The sequence below is a fragment of the Bactrocera dorsalis genome, chromosome 4, assembly GCF_023373825.1.
Source record: "Bactrocera dorsalis isolate Fly_Bdor chromosome 4, ASM2337382v1, whole genome shotgun sequence".
Classification (NCBI taxonomy): Eukaryota; Metazoa; Arthropoda; class Insecta; order Diptera; family Tephritidae; genus Bactrocera; species Bactrocera dorsalis.
In genome coordinates this window covers 30,953,736-30,973,018 of record NC_064306.1, presented here as the reverse complement: position 1 = coordinate 30,973,018, position 19,283 = coordinate 30,953,736, and the positions used below count along the sequence as shown (strand labels likewise).

The window sequence follows — 19,283 nt, the reverse complement described above, 5'->3', positions numbered from 1 at the left end:
ATCGATATTGTCGGAAAGAGAAAGGCTGATGCTGCTTGCTGGTGCAGGCATTGCTACTGGAACGCTGTGCATGGCTTTAGGAAGTTTTTCGGTCTCAGCGAGATCCATCTTTCAATGGTTGTAGGAAATTAACTGGACATTGTCCGATCAGGGTATTGAATAAGAACTTAAGCTATAAGATCCATGATATGGTAATTAGGGTCACCGTATTTAATAGTAACCATGTGGATCTATAATTGAAAAAGTGAAGGAGTTTTTTTATATCGGTACTAGCATAAAGTTCATCAACAATTAAAGCATGGAGATCAAGCGCAGAATAACTCATGCCAACAGGTGCTACTTTGAGGTCGGTAGACAATTAAGAATCAGCTTCCTCTGTAGAGCCACGGACTGTATGATCCCTACGGAAACATGGACAAGCATGGTTAAGCGGATAAAACTCCAACGAATGCGATGCTACTACGATAACTATCGTGACCTCATAATCTTTTGAGTTCTCGGTTCAAAAAAGAAGATCTTGGTTAGGCTATTATACCAAGCAATTACAACAATTAATTTGGTTCAAGGTAGACGAATGAAACGACGGTGCTACACGACAAAAAATGTTATCAAATTAGATCGAACTATCTTAGTTTTATTATACATATCAGGGAAATTAGACCTTAATTTCATAGTTGCCTAACCTTAAATTCCATAGATATTCTTGACTTTAATATTTTTTTCCGCAATGTTCAGTATTAATCACTCGTGAAGAGTGTAAATAAATATTTATTCACAATTACCACAATATTTACTTACATACAAGCGAGCACAAACAAAGTAAACACCAATAAAAGCACAAATGTCAAAGCGCCAAAGTGTATAAATAATGCAAAATGCTTTTGGGACACAAAGAAAAACATGAAATTAACGCCAGACGGTAGACAAAATACTCAAATGCGTCTAATGACGACGCAGAATGAAGATGGTGAGAAGCAAAAATATTAATAAATAAAACAAGAATTATATGGAACAAACAATACGCGGTAGATTCAGGCATTACACGATGCGATACCATGATATTGTGACGGTTTCGAATGCCAAACCTTTTTCGGTGGTAGGCTGGTGTACATGAAAATAGGTAAACATAGAAATAATACACATGTGGATACGTCTGATCGTATAAATGTCAATATGAATGTCAATATAAGTACAAATGAGTAGAAAAATAATGAACCAAATATGACCATGAAAAAGTTAATATGAGATGGAATGCGATATAGATATGTGAGTAAGTGTATAGATAGAAATAGTAAGTGGTGCATTAGTAGTCATAATATTGAATCAATATCATAACTCTACCTGAATGAAAATATAAAAATGAAAAAGGATATGATTATGAATGGTTATAATTACATATGACTACGAAAACTAATAAGACTATGACATGAATACATAGGCGAATACGAGAATGAGTATGAATAAAAAATTATAAAATAATATGAGTGAATACATGTATGTGACTATGAATAAGAAAGTTAATAAAAGGGATATGAATTAAAAATGCATAAAAATTCAATTATGAATATGAAGGACGTAGATGATCTAAGTATGACGACGAATATTATCATAAATATGACTACGAATAGAGCAGAAGTTCCGCTACTCTACCATGAAGAAGTTCATATAGCAATTACGCGTCTGAGGAACAAGAAAGCGTCGAGACTCGATGGATTGCCGGCCGACTTTTTCAAATACGGCGGCGAAGAACTGAGAAGGAGCTTGCCTCAGCTTCTTTGTAAAATATGGTCGGACGAAAGCATGTCCAACGATTGGAATTTAAGTGTGCTATGCCGAATCCATAAAAAAGGATACTCCACAATCTGCGACAACTACCGTGGGATAATTCTTCTTAGTATTGTATACACGTTCTATCGAGTGTACTGTATAAAAGATTAAAGCCCACCGTCAGCAAACTGATTGGACCTTATCAGTGTGGCTTTAGACCTGGAAAATCAACAACCGACCAGTGTCGATTCACTCTTATCATAATTTTAAGTAAAATAATTATAAAAAACATAAAATTAATTTAGTCGATCTCCAGGAGAACCTCTGGAAAAAAGTCTTTTACAGTGAGGAAACGGTTCCAGTTTAAAATATCAGGATTACAGGAATTTTGGAAAATATTCTGGAGATGTAATAAAGTTAATGGATGAATAAAATATTTTTTTTAAGCCGTGAAACCCACGTAAACCCATAAGTTAATTGCGCACACGTAATTATAAGAAGGTAAATGTATTTTTCTATATACACTTATATGTATTTCAAACTTTAAGTTTGGCAGTAAGCAGCATAGAAGTCAACAAAATACATACGCACATGGAATTCCGCAGCAGAATTCAACTACCGTGTAAAATGGAGAATAATTTGTGGGTTGGAAGTTTCGCACAATTAGAGAGAATGACAATTTGCCATTAGCAAGAGCGCAGGCGATGACTTGATAGTTACTTTCGCTACAGTTAGAAGCAAGTGAGACGAAGGAAAACCACATGCAGCCAAAATAACATTAGGGGAGGATAAATAATCAGTGTTATTTAATCGAAGAAAGTCCCTTTCACTTATTGTGGATAATGGAAAGGCGTACAAAATTTCCGCAATCACTTCAATTGTTTGCCGTAGCAACAACAAACAAACGAAAGCAAAGACAAAATGTGTAATTGTCATGAAAAAGCAATTGGAAAATCAACAAACGTATGCGCAATTTCTAAACGATGGCAATCATTACCTGCCGAACGCATCTTGATTAGGCGTCTGCCGGTCCCCGTATAAACGAATAGGCAGGACTATATAATGCATGTATAAGTGTATGTACTGTACGCGCTGTCAATTTGTGGCAAGAAGTCAGGAGACAACAGACAACTTATTCGTATTCAACAACAATAATACAAAGCCGTCGCAGTAAGCAGCCGCAAAATAGCAACAACACGCGTAGTGGCAAAAGTCAATTTGCCAGGCGGCCGAGTGTGAAACCTACGAGAGCAGGAAATAAACTATTCATTGCCAATGCGGTGACCAGCGCACTCACCAAACTCAAAAAGAGTTGGAAAAAGTAGCAGTTGTTCAGCCGAAAAGTAAGCACAGTTGCTGAAACAACCAACGGCCGCAGGCGCCGCATATAAATATTTGCATATGTAGGTATTTAATGTTACGTATACGCCTGGACTGACCAGTCGCCAGCAGCCGACTTGCAAATTTAATCCAATGAAAACGATGAACTTTTGTTTGTAGGGAAACAGTTGTTCTTATATGTATTTATATGAAGCGCAAATGACAACAGTGTTAAAAACTACGAATTTATTATTGTTTTGGTAAATAATTTTTGAAGTTTTTTAGGTCACGGCCAGTTCATATTATACGTGTGTAAAGGCAACTACACTGATACGTTAAATTTTATTTTATTATTTCGGAATTAGAAATAACATCTCGTAGTTTATAGTCGAAAAAGTTTGTGATAAAAAACTAGTTTTAATTAATTAGGAATTACGGAATACTAATTGGTCACTGTCTTGTGGTAGCAGACGTCCACAGAATGGGGCAGGCAGATCAAGAAGACTGCAGAAAATATCTAAAGCAATGCATCAGGGAAACAATGGAGCATCTCTTATGCACTTGTCCCACATTGGGGTCTCTTACGCAGTGAGCATCTGGGGTCCCCACGGTATGATACAGTATCTATAGTGAGTCACAGAGTCTGTTCAAATTCGCATCAAGCGCAGGCATCCTTTCTACTTCTCATAGACCTAGCAACTGAACTCCATCTGGTATCGCAAACCACCAAAACTGATCTATGCATGGCTTATTAGCCTACAAGGTTAACCTAACCTAACCTAATTTAGGAATAAAATGTTGTATGTACATATATCCGTATATTTTATTCAGCCGACCTTCCTTGTTCGTTAGAGCTTTCCGTGCGAGAATGAACTGGAAATGGGTTTTACAGATAATTTCATTGATAAAATAATAACCGTGTTAAGTCCGAAAAAAAAAATCAAATTTTGAAAAAAAAATCTTGGGAAACCAGAGTAAGCTCCCAAAAACAAAAATTAGTAATGCGAAGAAAACATTTCTGAAATTTTCATAAGATCCCGTTTGTTGCCAAGAAATGGTATTTAATTGAAATACGCTCTTCTTATAACTCAGAAAGATGGTTGTCGATTTTGAAAGAATTCGATCCAAGGAAGGTCTAATAAAAGTCTTTAGTATTCCAGAAAAAATATTGCAATTACCTAAATACAGATAGAATGATCCCGTTTCAGTCAAATAAGTATACGTTTTGCTCAATAATTGGCTGTCATTTTGAAATAATATCATCGCTTAGGTCAAAAAGTGGCCAGTATACAAGCTTCTTTTGAGGCCAATTTTTCACCGACAAATCATTCTCTTAGCCATTAATAAGTAGTAATCAGTTAGTACTTGATTCGACCTATAAAATATTTGCATAGAAACCTTCCAACCAAGCTCATGGGGCTTCTGGGCAGTCACTATAGATATATGTGATCGGTTCAAGCTGGTCACTTCTAGGCGATTGCTTCCTTTAGACGGTTCAATTATTGACAGTGTAGTTTAGAATAATGAGTTTCACCGAAAGGGAGCAGCTGGAGCAGACCAAATAAAGCAAACTTTTCTTAATCTTGACTTTGCCGACTAATCGGAATTCAACCGAGACCATTTTCGCTTGAAGAAAAAAACACCTTGTGTCAACAAAAACTTACCAAGAAAAGCAAGCCCACGTAAAACAGATATTCGTTTTGGTATAATCATATTACGGAAGAGCAAAGCCGATCCTTTTAAGTCAGCCAAAGAAATTATGATCCAAATTAATGACGAATATGGTGTGGACGTGTCCAGAAAATTTGTAGGAAGTCGACTCAATGAAGCTCAACTTTTTGGACGAATTAGCAAAAAGAAACCACTCCTGTCGAAACGACATATCAAACTGGCATTTTCGAAGACTCACAAAAACAAACTAGCACAGTTTTGGAGAAACGTGCTTTGGAGCGGTGAAACCAAGATAAAATATATGGGTCTCATTAAGCACGGAGCTGGAAGTACTATGATCTGGGGCGCATTTTCATGGCATGGCGTTGGGCTCATTGTTCAAACAAGTGGTAAAATAGACTGGTTTCAGTATTTGAATATACTTAAAAATAAAATGGAGTCATTTGTCGTAGAAACCATGCACATACACTGGACATTTATGGAAGACAACGATCTGAAGCACACTGCAAAGGTAGTAGAACACTGGCACGTCAATGAAAAAATTTAATATTGGATTGGTCTGCGCAAAGCCCGAATCAAAGTCCAATATAAAAATGATGAAAATATGTCAAGACCAAAAGAGAAAGCAAAAAATTCAAAACTTTTAATGAATTATGGGCTGAAATTGAGGTGGATTCCAAAAGGAACGATGCAGCAAAGATGTGAAGGGGTGATTAAAAATGGTGGATACAGTAAAAAAAAACGAAGTGTTCAATCTAATGCTATTTTTTATTAATTTTTGTACCTTTTTGTAAAACCTTTTCATATTGTGCTATTTATAGCTCCCGGCTTCCATATATGATACTGATGTGTTTGCCTTATTTTTAACGATAATAGAATTTTCTGAATGAAGTCGGTTATTACCAAATCGAAAGTCAGCGTAAGTTAGAACTGAACACAGTTTTTCAAAATGGACTACAGTGGCCGGAAAGTTGCAATCAAATAAAGACTACAAGTTATCGCTTACGTTGTTGTTGTTAATTATAATGTCAGCAACAGCTGATAGCGGTCAAAACACACAGGAACCACAGAAAAAAGCCGCAGGCTTGCAGAGGGATCGAAAGGGCTCGAAAGATACATATGCAAATAGACAAGGCAGATAAATGGAATCAGCAAATGCACGTTGACGTTACGAAATGACGCCTCGGGTCGAATGTTAATCGGACGAGCAGTGTCTCAGTTCAGTTGTTGTTTACATGTAGCTTTCCTATTCTGCAGTGGTTAAGCAAACTTTTGCAAAAACAACAACAAGCAACAAGGCACACACACACACTACTCTAGCGTACGCGCACACACACATGCAGCGGCAGTTTGCATGGCATAAACAAATCGACGCCCATTTAACACACTCCCAATGGGACAACAACAAAAGGTTGTAAACAACTGAAGAGAAAAAAGTGCAACAAAAAAGTTTGGGCGCTACGAAGGGCGGACAGGGGCTGACAAACAAAGCATTTGCGTTATCAGCCTCGCCGCAGGATACCCGCATGGGAGCCGCATACCAACAGAGCATGCTTGCGCCTTACGTAACCTTTTATCATGCAGCTTTTCCGTGATTGTGTGTGTGTGTGTGTGTGTCACGTTGCGCCTGTCAGATTAGTGTAGTATTTATAGGCTAAGTCTGATTGTTGTCTTTATGGAAGCGTACGCTTTTATAAGTGTGAGTATGTGTGTATGTGTGTTTGCGTTGGTGTTTGTGGCCTACTAAACCCGTCCTCGATAGGAATGCTATTAAAACCTTTTGGAAATTAGTTTACGCCTTATGTCAAATAAAATTCTTGTTTCAGCCGCCAAACAAATGACCCAACAATGTTCGGGGCGGCATGCCTCGCAGTCATAGAAGTCACATGGGACGAACTCGGACATGATAACATACAAGATACATAATTGAACTAGCTTGAAGTAATGATATTTGTACAGCAGCAAGTGGCTACTATAATCACATATGTATGTATGTCTGTATGTATATTAGGGAGTCCGTTATATTTCCAGTATATTTTTTTTGCAGACGCTACTTGAATTTTCTGCTTTTACATTAAAAATTTGTTTAATATAAAAAAGCTATTTTTTTCAATGTTAATCGTGCCGGAAAAATGTTTCTTTTCACATACAGGGTTGTCCGGAAAGTAATAGGACTGAGTCGATTTAAATAAATTTATTATATATTATTATCTATTTCCAAGCGTTGAAGGCGTCACGGAAGACATTCTCCAGAATAGTCTTGAGTCTTGAGAGCTCTCTGGCTTTGCCACTCGGAAGATTGCCTTTTTATTTCGGGATCGTACTCAAAGATCCACGACTCGTCACCTGTGATTACATTGCTCAAGAATTGGGGGTTTAATTTTTTTTTTGGTTGAATGAAGCTTAAAATCTCACCTTTCCAACACTATATGTTGTGACACAATGTGATTGGTAGCACTGGAGATATACGAAAGCAATAACACCTATTGACATAATACGAAAATACTTTTTCGACTCACCAAGTACATATGTATGCACAGATAATTGAAAAGCGGTTTTGAGATCACTAAAGTTTCTTAGATTTTCATCCAAGATAGTGGAAAAACGACTTGCTTTCATAGTGAATCCTAAATCATATTTTACTGTAAACCTGCAATGGGTTTCAAGGCATAGTGATATCGATAGAAACTGAAACCGAAGAACTAGCCAGAGTAGGCACTATCCTATAATTAGACTCCGATAAAGAGGGAACATACATATATACGTCTGGCTATTTTTTGATATTTAATCGACAAACATGTTCAAAATACAACTGAGTCTCGGTAGAGTCAATCCTTAACTGGCTCAACAAACAGACAAAGGTGCGTCGTCAAGTAGCCATCCCACCTACCTGCTTACCTAAATCAGTCTAAGCCTGTTAAAAAGAATATTTTAATATAATTAAAGTATATTTGGTTATTTGCTTTGGCGACAAAAAAGTTGATACAAAAGACCAAAAAGTACTATGTTAGAAGCAAGCAAAAAGAAATAAATAAAAGCAAGTTTTTTTTTCGGGTGAACTCTAAAACTTGGCGTGGTGTATGAAAAAAAATCAACTTGGAAAATAACGAACATCCTAATGTTTATATACTTACATATCTACATATAAATGTGTTTGGTAGAAAGCGAAATTTACACTCCGGTGAATTTGACAGCAAACCACTGATGATCAATGATTTCTCGTTATTGATGGCAGCGCTGAAGCCAGTGGCCTTGGTCGGACTCCCTATTGAAAACGAGAGTATTTGCTAAAAAATAATGTTTTTTCGTTGTTAGCGACCCTCAAGTGTCACTTACAAATCACGCTCGCATATACATACATATACAACTGTATATGCATACATATTTATATATGTATAGGAATATGTGTTGGCATCAGCTCACTCTCCCACTGTGGTTTTTCATCTTTTATTAATGATTTTCTGATGCGCGTGTGCTATATATTGCCAAATTTGGTTTCTGGGAGGGACAAAGTAAAACATATAAATAGCAAAGCGACTCACATTTCATTGGGGTCCTATAGCCGTTATATTAAGCTACCACACACACGCGCTCGCTTTCTGTTACAAGCTCGTATAACGAAAATAGCACTGATTAGCCCTCACACACGCACACGTACACATATGCATGTCGAAATGTCTAACATATTTACACTTGTTTGAACGACAGCCGCATCCACACATTCCTGATTTAATTAAAAATTCCGGACAACGCATTTTTGGCACACAATTTTCAAAGCGCCACTTATGTGCTCTAAACGAGGATATACACACATATGTACATATATGCGGGTGTTTGTTTAGTGTTACTCAACTTACACACAAAAAACTAAGAACAACAATGCTGGCTAGTACTTGTTGACCTAGCATAGTTTTTCGCCTGTCAAAGCATACTTTTCGGCAAATAATAATGGTTTATTTTAGAAAAGTGAAAGCTCCGAAAATTCAGCCCAAAATGAGTTAATGAAAAGCAAATTTTGACACTGAAGTTGTTAATTGAAATTGCGAAAAATACACACATGCACTTATGCATATATGTACATACATATATTTATTGCGTATTAAAAATAAAATTAATTTTGGCTTAGCATTTGTTGGGTTTGCGAAAGTATTAGTAACGCTTATCAGCAAATATTTGAAGTGTAACCAGAGATGCATTAGAAAATTTAATTTATATATTTACATAAACTATTTGAAACCAAAAAAATAAAAACAATTTGATATTGGATAGCATTGTTTTATCAATTTTTTGTTTTTATAAAAGAGATTCCTATAATCCATCACAAAGACACTTTTAATTAATTTTTAACGGATTTACTTTCATATTATTACGTATTATGGAAATTATGGAATCTGCGAAATTGCTCTTAAAATTTTCAACTGCTGTTTATATTCCACAGTAGAGTATTAAAATTGAAAATTCCTTTGGCAATATATGTACATTGAAAGTCTGATACAAAATAATGGTTAATGAAAATTACTGTAAAAAATAAACCCATTTAGTCTAACTTTTGAACCAGCAGATACATGATAACTAAATTCTATTGAGATGCTTCTTATACTGGATGATAAATAAGTACTCAACCTCAAAAATATCGGTATATGGAGTATAAAATTCTTAATAAAACTTGGTGCGAACTGATGTCATTCATAGTCGGCTATAAGTGACTCTTGAACTAATTTTGTTAATATATTGTACTCAGGTCTCTATTACCTTTTAAGCTTTAAACAATATTATAAACTATCCACTATGTAGGTTTCAAATAATGTAGCTAAATTTATAACAGATAATTTTGCAATAATACCGTTATTTTGGGAGAGATATAAACTTAGAGATTCAGGGAACATTTAAAAGGAGTTCCATCACGATATTTAAATGCCTATTTAGGCTATTAAATCAGGCGCGCAGATCAGTTTAAAAGCAGACAGCGTTGCCAATTTTAACACTATATTTATCTCTTTTGTATTAATGCTTAAGGTACCATGATGATATATCCCTGATAGACGCCTTGGTGTACCGCACTGTATCCGAATCCGCAGTGCAAGTGATAAGCAGCGTCTTCCCAACAGATCTACACGCACAGGAGAGAATACAACCATAGCCATTGAAGCATGATGGAATTGAAATACACATGACCACGAGATAACAGGCGAGAAAGAAAACACATGAACAATGGTAAAACCGGTCAATGAGGGAACGCAAAGTAAGATGGACCGATAAACTAAACATATATAAAGAGATGTGACAGAGTAGGAAATATGGAAAGATAAACTAGTATTTAGCGCAGATGCTATCCGGTCATGGTATTTCCAAAGATATCCATACAACGTGAGAAAAGTAGAAAGTACGGAGATGAGACACTTGGCGACTCAAACCGTTTCTTTTTTTAAGTTTCGCGGATGAAGACATGCACGGAGAACATTAGAAAATAAGATTGAACAATACAATACAGAAAATCTAGTTGAAAAAATTATATTCAGTGGCGAAAACTGACAGAAAATAACCTGGTATGTAGAATATGTACTACGCAATAGACTCATACAAAGAGAAGTACAGGGTAGGCCATTTAAAGTTGACCCCTCTGGCAACGCTGTCACTTTTAACAGCGCTGACAAATCGGCTAATGTCATACCGTGTTAGAAGCGTCATTCGAAGACAATTTATACCATGGAACAGTACACTCCCAAAGAACGCGCTGAAATTGTTCAGCTTTATATTCAAAATAAACTTTTCAATTGTGTTAACTCAACGTGCGTTTCGCAAAAAAACTAAAGTGAAAAGTGCTCCAGTTAAGAACACAATTAAGTCTTTATACGCAAAATTTGTGAACACCGGTAATCTCAGTAATGCCAGTCATGCATCCAGACAACGCACAAGACGTTCTGATGAAAATATCGAAGCTGTACGAGCCAGTATTGAGGAGACTCCATCGACATCGAGTTATCGCCGCTCTCAGGAATTAGACATCTCTCGCACCACTTTCCGACGCATAATTCATAAAGATTTGAAGATGTTTCCATATAAAATTCAAATGGCACAAAAACTAAACCCAGCTGATTATCCGCGACGCCTTAATTTTGGCAAATGGGCCATCGAAATGGCTGAAAACGAACTTGACTTTTGGCGAAAACTCATCATGTCAGACGAGGCACATTTCTCGTTGAATGGAGGCGTAAACAAGCAAAATTGCCGATTTTATGCCACCGAAAATCCTCAATTAATTGAAGAACAGCCTCTTTACGACCAAAAAGTAACAGTTTGGTGCGGTGTTTGCGCGAATATGATCATCGGACCGTATTTTTTCGAAGACGATGATGGAGCCACGACAACAGTCAATGGTGAGCGTTATCGAGCCATGATAACGGATTTTGTGATACCCATTATTCGCGAAAATGACATGGATAACTTCTGGTTTCAACAGGACGGGGCTACATGCCATACAGCTCGACCAACAATCAATTTATTGCGACCATTTTTCCCCGGGCGATTGATATCGAAAAATGGTGATGTTGACTGGCCACCGAGATCACCAGATTTGACGCCACCAGACTTTTATTTGTGGGGTTATTTGAAATCCAAGGTATACGCTAATAAGCCAAAGACCTTAGCTCAACTGAAAGCCAACATTCGACGTGAAACAGCCGCCATATCATCCGAAACATTGGCCAAAGTCATGGAAAATGTCGAAAAAAGAGTGCATTTAGCTGTCAAAGCTAAAGGTGCCCATTTACGCGATCTAATTTTTAAATATTAGCTGAAACAAATCCCCTTGGACCAAAATAAATTATTTTTGAAATGAACAAAAAACATTGTTTTCTTTTGTTCTTTTTTTTTAGAAACAAATGGGTCAACTTTAAATGGCCTACCCTGTATTTTAGTGTGTACACCACTTACGTAGTATGACGATCCCTATTGATGCGGAGACATTGTAAACCCTCCTTACGGCCTAAAATAAAATGAGAATTTTCTCATTCAACTGGGATGTTATAAAATTCCGAATTAAAACTACATATTCTCTTTTCTATAAACGAATTATACTTGTAGTTCTAAATCATTCGCACTTTCTGCTCACTCCAGAATATGCCTTAATCCTTTATGATTTCATTATTTATTGTCGTTTACTCATATAAGTATATCAACAATGTGAAAGTATACAAATTAATGCCTGGCAAGTTTAAACCACATTATGAAACAAATTTAGTCTTCTTTCTTATGAAATCAAATCATATATGAACAGATATCAAAGAATGGTAAAATTTTACATAATCTATTCTTTATGACGTATTCTATCATATAATAACATAAATTTACAAAAAATTATTTTACAAGAATACACCTGTTCTATCCTTTGTCCTTTTCATACTCTGAACAGGATATATAAAGTTTTCCAAGAGGTTTGTAACACTCAGAAGGAAAGAACTGAGATACTATAAAGTATATATAGGGTATAAATGATTAGCATAACGGATTTAGTCGATATAGCCATATATTCCGTCTGTCCATTTGTTTATATTCATCATATATTTACTAAGATTTTTGGGAATTCTACTGCAACTGGTAAATGACAATAACTGATTTAACTGTCTACAGTAAGTGTTATTAAGAAAATCATAATTGAGGTGGAAAAACTTTTGATAAATTAAACATAACTAAAAGTAGATTTGACTGATGGAAAGTTTGAGCTCTAATTAACGTACTCATGTAAAATATTCTTGAGGCCAACAACATAAAAAACATTAAATAATCAACAACAATTACAAATCCGCCACACACCATAGTTACATTTGTTGTTACGAAATTGAACTGTGTGGACTGGTAAGACCACGTGTAAGTAGAACATATTCTCATTTTAATCGCCTTTATTTACATACTTTATTACCTATTTAATACAACAAATGGACATTATCCTCACACACAAGCATGAATTTGTATAAATCCGCCTACGAAATGGGAAATTATATGTTACTGGCACACATTTATACTGCCGGAAGTACAATGGAAACCAGCCAATTAAGGTAAATAACGGGCATGTTTTTCCTTAAAAATATACGCCTTAACATATGTACATTACGAAAGCGTGGGTGTCAAACAATATCAGCCCATTTTCAAAAATAATTGTGGTGTTTCATTAAATATTTGATATTTCGACACGCACGCGCTGCTAATGACCGGAAGTGGGAAATGCTGACCAAGAACAGCACTTCAAATAAACCGCCAATAAATATTACTTATGCACGTTAAAATGCTAATGGAGCTGTGGAGATAGTTTTCGGTAACAAAAAAATCGTAGTAGATTGAAACCTATCGGAAATGATAGATAAAATAACAATTATTAAGGGAAAAATAATTTAGGGGTCAACTGAGGTCGGGAAATAAGAAGGAGATAGGCGTGGTTGAATTTTTAGAGTTAATATGGTTTCCGAAAAAATTACGAGCTCCAAAAAAAAATTAAAAAAATTATACGACAATATTATAGGTACTAAAAAGGTGTCAAAGGTAGTGAATAGAATTCGCTATTCACGAACTTAATTTTGATCGATCGTGTCTCAAAATATTTGGGAATGGTTCGTTTATATAAAGACAGATGAACAGAGAGCCAAAGCTCGTCATCCTGATCATTTAAATATGTATTTACTTTACAAGGACTCCGTTGTGTCCTTCTTGAAGTTACCAAATTAGTGGAAAAGTTAGTATACGCTGTGCAAGGTATATGAAAGTAAATATAGAAAAAGTTCATATAACTCTTTAACATAAGCCAACTTCGTGTAATTAAAATATTTGTATATAGTATAACATTTGCCACAATATTGAATGTTGCCCTAATTTCCGCAATCACTCCCAAGTGTATATAAACCCAGTATATTACCGTTACCAATTACTTTTCTCATCAATGAGATTGCTTTGCTTTACAACTGATACAACATAGACATACTTGTATATGTATGCCAGTATATGCTTACATTACGAGCACAATAAAAATGTTTTATTGTACAATGTAGCTAACAATAAAAATGCGCAATTGAAACTATTTGGTAGTAAAAGTTTTGTAACTCATCATAAAGAACTTATTGTGATTAGAGTCTGACCCAGATTTTTGCTAAACAACATTGTCGGCAACATTAGTAAAGTAAATAGATCATCAGTAATAAAGGCACATTATGAGAAAGTTGATTCACACTATAAAATTTTAGGAGCACATCTAAATTTCACCGAATAGCTCAAAATGTCTCGAGTAATCTAAGTCGACCTCAGCTACATTAGCGAAATACTACACACAACAAGTAAAGAAGAGCTAAGTTCGGGTATAACCGAACATTTCATATTCTTGCAACTTGCAAGGATTAAAATCGGGGAAATACCTTTGCGTACATAAGGCTTGTTAGTTATACGGGGTCTAGAGCGAGTTTTCGCCTTGATGCGCCACTCTCGAGTTCTTCTTCTGCAATGGGTGGTGTTTTGACTCCCAGTACGCCATTCACTGAGGGGAAGTCAGTGAAGGTGTTAATGCCACCACTGTGAATGGAGGCTAGTGCATGTCTGAAGTTTGTTGGGTGTGAAGTCTTGTCGGCGAATTGTTTTATGCCGTAAACGTAGGTCTTCTTGATGCTCTAAGCAGGTAAGTGAAGGGATGATTTCTACGAAAGCACCCAAGCAGAAACTGTGTGGAGAAGCGATCATTTTTATATTATACTGGGAGCATATGGACCTCACTGTGCATGTGTTCGATGGGAGATATCAAGAAGCATCCTATCGTAGTAGGGAGTGCAGTATTCGGACCTTGTAGCTTACTCGTCTGCATTTCACTGCATCTAGGCGACCGTATTGTCGCGGCCTAGTTAAGGACCGGCCGGCCGATTGCCTTGTATGCTGCTAACAACGTTTCTGTGTAGAGGTACTGAGTGAGAGCTCAAAAGTGGCGGGTAAGTGCGCGAACTTGGTGCAGATTGCACAGCCGTAAAGCTATGGTCACAGTAGTGCGTTGGTAGCATGAGGCCACGCAGCTTGTGGTTCTCTCCGTGTGTCTTTAGGCCTGAGCAGGTCTTAAGATGACTCTATCCATCGCATGTATTACACCTAACCGTGGTGGAGTTTAGATGGAGCCTTTTGGCGCAGACGCAAGAGAAAAATTCCTCCAGGCCCGGGTTGTAGTCAACGCCAGCACGAGTGAGGAGGCTACCAAGCATCCCTGCTGTAAGGCGCTTCTCCAGTGATGGTAATCTTATTCTAACTAAAAGGGAGTTAGATCTCCGAAAGTACAACCATTGGCTGGATAAAATTCGAGTCGATTCCGGTAACGTAGAACCGGCTGTTGTAGGAATTGACTCACGTTTTCTTCGATAAGTCTTAAAGCACCCGGTAGTTCGAAAATGTTTATATTAGATATATGTGGGTTATGGGAAGTATTGACCGGTGAACAAAACTGTTATATCCTATTCCTGATGGTTCGGTTCAATAACATTAACAGTTCTAGAAATTGAAAACAATATTCCCTTAATAATGGGATATGAGTAAAAATAAAATTAAATAATATGAATTTTCATACGGAATATATACTTAGTAGGAAACCCCATTTGGATTTTTGTTTCATTCTTATAATGTTTTTAATTTTATTAACTTGGGTGTTAATATACGGAATAAAAGTTTTAAGGGTAATATTAATATCAATATTGTTGTTAAGGCTATAAAACCTTCCCTAAATACCCGATTGTTATAATTACTCTGATTTTGATTATTGCTTTTAATATCAGTAATCCAATGAGGGGTATCAACAAAATCCATCAGAGGATGTCAAGAAACAGAACACCGATGACTTTACCAGCCTACCAGAATAGCCGTTAACTAAATATAAACGCTCGATTTCGTCATTGCACATAAATTGTAAAATTTTATATTCAATTAACACACCATCGCTCAGGCAACAGTCTCGTGTAATAAATTGTCGGCGTTCGCCATAAAAGCTAACAAATTATTGCATTAAATTTTCACATTATGCAAATTGTCGGCCCTTTTTCACTGTCGCAATCAATAAAGAGTTCACCACCAACATGGCCAACTAATTTCATGGTCAGTGATGTGCGAATAATTCAAGGCGAATAATTACCTCGATTATAGATAACAAATCGTTGTTCTCTTTTAAGTTTGCAATTTGTGGGCTGTAAACTCACACGACGCGACTTGGTGTGAAATATGCGAGAGTACCTGCGTGTCTGAGCGGAGTCAGTGAGTACGAACACGTACATGCTGCTTGTATCTTATAGTTACTTGCATATAATATTGTATATACAGGGTATTATTACAGTGAATGTGGTTTTGTGAGGGCATACATTTGTAGATAAATTGTGAAATTGTAAGGGTCTATTCTTCCTATAAATGTGTACGAGTATGTATCTTTATTTTAGTATTGAGTACTTTGGTCAATGTGTTAGAATAAATTTTAATTTATGCGAATGTGGTACTGAATTTTTTCTATAATTTCAATACAGTTTGATTTTGAATTTATATCCGCGTCTTTACACTAAATCTGAACAAAATTTTTATTCAATAGATGGCGCTCCAATTGCTTGATTTTGTATAGGCCCTTCTCATATAAAGGGTTTTATATAGGTCACTGCAAAAGTAGACCGATGGAGACAGCAAATGACGCCGCTCTTTCGACATTTTTCTTCAGTAAGTTACCACCGAAATTTGGAGTCAGTGAACGCAGCTTTAAGAGCGCTACGTCCAACTGTCGTCCTGTCAGATCAACAATTGAGCATTTAGGAGAAAATTTTGAATCCTGCGACACAGTAAAAAACTCCCGTGTCCGTGGTGTCGAGAATATTGATGCCGCTAGCGCATCAATTTAGGAAGACCCAAATCAGTCTCTCACATGTTGTTCTCAAGCGTTGGGCATCTCTTCGTTCTTAAGTCGTTGCGAATTTCGCAAATTTTGCGAAAAGATGTTGGCCTACATTACAAGATCAAATGACTGCAAGAACTGTAGCCGCATGACCACCAGAATCGTCGCATGTTCGTGAATTGGGCTGAGCAACAACTTTAAAATGATTCGGATTTTAATCGAAAAATCATCTTAAGCGATGAGGCTCATTTCTGGCTGAATGGCTTCGTCAATAAACAAAATATTCGTTATTAGTCAGGCATGAATCACCATTGCATCCCGAAAAAATTTCGGTTTGGTGCGGTTTATGGGCCGGCAGCGTCATTAGGCCGCACTTCTTCCGTGATGATCAAGACCGGCACGTTACTGTGAATGGGAATCTATAACCGAATATTTTTAGACCGAATTGAATAATATGGACTTGGACAATATTTGGTTCCAACTTAAAGATATAAACATTAAAAATTAAAAATCCCTAACACTATACAGCAAATTTCGTTACTGCAAAACTAAAATTGAAAACATTCTTTAAACTTTAAATTTTAAATTCAGCCACCAAGCGAAACAACCTGTACACGTATTTCCACGAGTAAGAGATATAAGCTTGTTGTTATTTATGTAAGCACGCAAGTAAGCAAAAAGATAAATGGCTAATCGGCGGCACGAGTGAAGGCGTGCGGAACAAGGAGTGGCGCAAGACAGAAGCCGGAGCGCCTAAATAAATTACGCGCATAAATAAACAATAAAAACTGAAAAGGGTGAAGAAAGCGACGACGACGACGGTATGTGACGGCGGTTCGAAACGCTTTAAAATTTCAAAGCAAATAAATAAAAGTGTAAAGTAATTCACGACGACGGAATTGAAATGTTAGGAGTGCGCCTCAAAGTGACGAAAGGGTTGCGAGTGCAGGAAGTGCCATCGAAGCAAATAAGGAAGATGAAGATAAAATGAAATTAGGAAGAACTTTTGGGACAAAGTGAAGAACAGCAAATCACAGCAAACGCGCTTAGTGTATAAAAAGGGTTAAGCGGTTACAGCGGGAGGTCGAAAAAAAATGTTACAACGACCGTCGGTAAACAAAGTGGGCAAGGCAAGAGTGCATTAAGGGAATTAACAGGTTGAGAAGTACATGATTGGGGACAAAATACTAAAACAGACCATTTGTGAATGTAAATTTCATGCCATAAAGCAAAGACATAACGCGTTAACTTAAAGGTAAAATATGGAATATAAAAAATTTGCTATTTATCTTGCTGAAGTTTAAATTAGGATGATAAATTTGAATTAACGTCTTTCTGTTGTCAAAAATTCTTCGAGATAAAATTTTGACAAATCAACGAAAGACACTGAACACGTAATAAATCTGCTTTGGTGAAGTTTAAGATATTTTTTAATTAGTCATGCTAAAACGAAATTATCGGAGAGGAAGTACGGAGACAGTACGTACGGGCTGAGCCCATGTCCGGTCCAGGTTTCCAAGCATCGACCGTTCAGACAACCTCATTATGAGACTAGGATACACTCAACGAAAGCATGCACCTTTAAAGTATCCAGCGATTCTGATTTTACCCATATCAATCTTATCAAGAAATTCCATACAAAACTTAGATGTTAAGGTAAAAAACCGGGAAATTCTTTAAGCGCATTTGTTGTAAAAATGTGTGTGATAGTTTGAAACTAGAGTTGTAGAAGTTTTACGCAACGAGATGTATCCGCTCAAATGTGAGGACAGAAAAAAGTCCCATTTAGTTATCACTGCTAAAAAGGGAGCTCCATGTGGATGGAGTCGAAGAATGTGGGTCAGATCGAATTAATGAAATCTCCTCAGGCTTTTAAGTTTTTCACCCGCCACGTAAAAGGCGCTTCCAATAAAAACGAAACAACAGCCTCAGATGAGAGACCCCCTTTTGATGACCACCATAGCAAACCCATTAGGGATTACGTAAAAATAAAGGCTGCCACCACCGCCACTCAAGAAGTGTGATGTACTGAACAAGGACTGAGACGAGTAGATCCTTGTGGCATTTACTACAGTGGAGCGCAAATTCGGTGTGTGATTCGTGGTGGAAGAGAGATTCTGTCGCCGAGCCCTGGCGTTCACCCCGGTGGATGAACGTCTAGCCACAATCCGTTTCAAAGCGAAGTTCTCTGCAACATATGTTGCAGTTGTCTTCTACTGCAATTATGGAGGGAACACATCTCTAGCCTGCTGAATGGCAGTAAAAGCATAACGCCACGATTCCCCAATCGATGACGATAGAGCAGACGTTCCATTGACCGACCAAAGAAGTTCGAACAGCAATTACCTGTCTGAAGAACAAAAAAGCGGCGTGGGTCGATGGATTGCCGACGATGGGCTAAACGATACGTCTGAAGCGCTGTTGTAAACTCGACTATAACCTTGTAAGATGAATCCCTAAAGGAAAATATTCAGATTCAGTCTTTAAAAGGCCACTTCTTGTCCTGTTTCTGGCTTTTGATTTTCGTAAACCAAGTCACTCTGAAAAAAGACAATCGTTTTCACTTTTTTCACAAAGAACACTATTACCACTGATATGTTTTTGAATCGAACATTAAATCTGTCATATCATTATCAATTAAAATACC

At 36.8% G+C, this 19,283-nt stretch overlaps 1 protein-coding gene and 1 long non-coding RNA gene across 4 annotated transcripts in view; one reads left to right on the top strand and one right to left on the bottom strand.

Annotated features, from left to right (window-relative positions):
- LOC105224244 (uncharacterized) overlaps positions 1 to 19,283 on the bottom strand; it is a 148,990-nt gene that overhangs the window by 58,882 nt on the left and 70,825 nt on the right. Inside the window, exon 1 of one of the 3 annotated variants that reach the window (XM_049456800.1) lies at positions 7,893 to 8,127. The exons of the other annotated variants lie outside the window; for them this stretch is intronic. The gene's annotated coding sequence lies outside the window, so the exon portion shown is untranslated. Of the gene's footprint in view, positions 1 to 7,892; positions 8,128 to 19,283 lie in introns of those variants that run through there. 3 annotated transcript variants of the gene reach the window in all.
- Positions 1 to 19,283, top strand: part of LOC125778534 (uncharacterized) — a 142,871-nt gene that overhangs the window by 116,309 nt on the left and 7,279 nt on the right. The window lies entirely within an intron of this gene.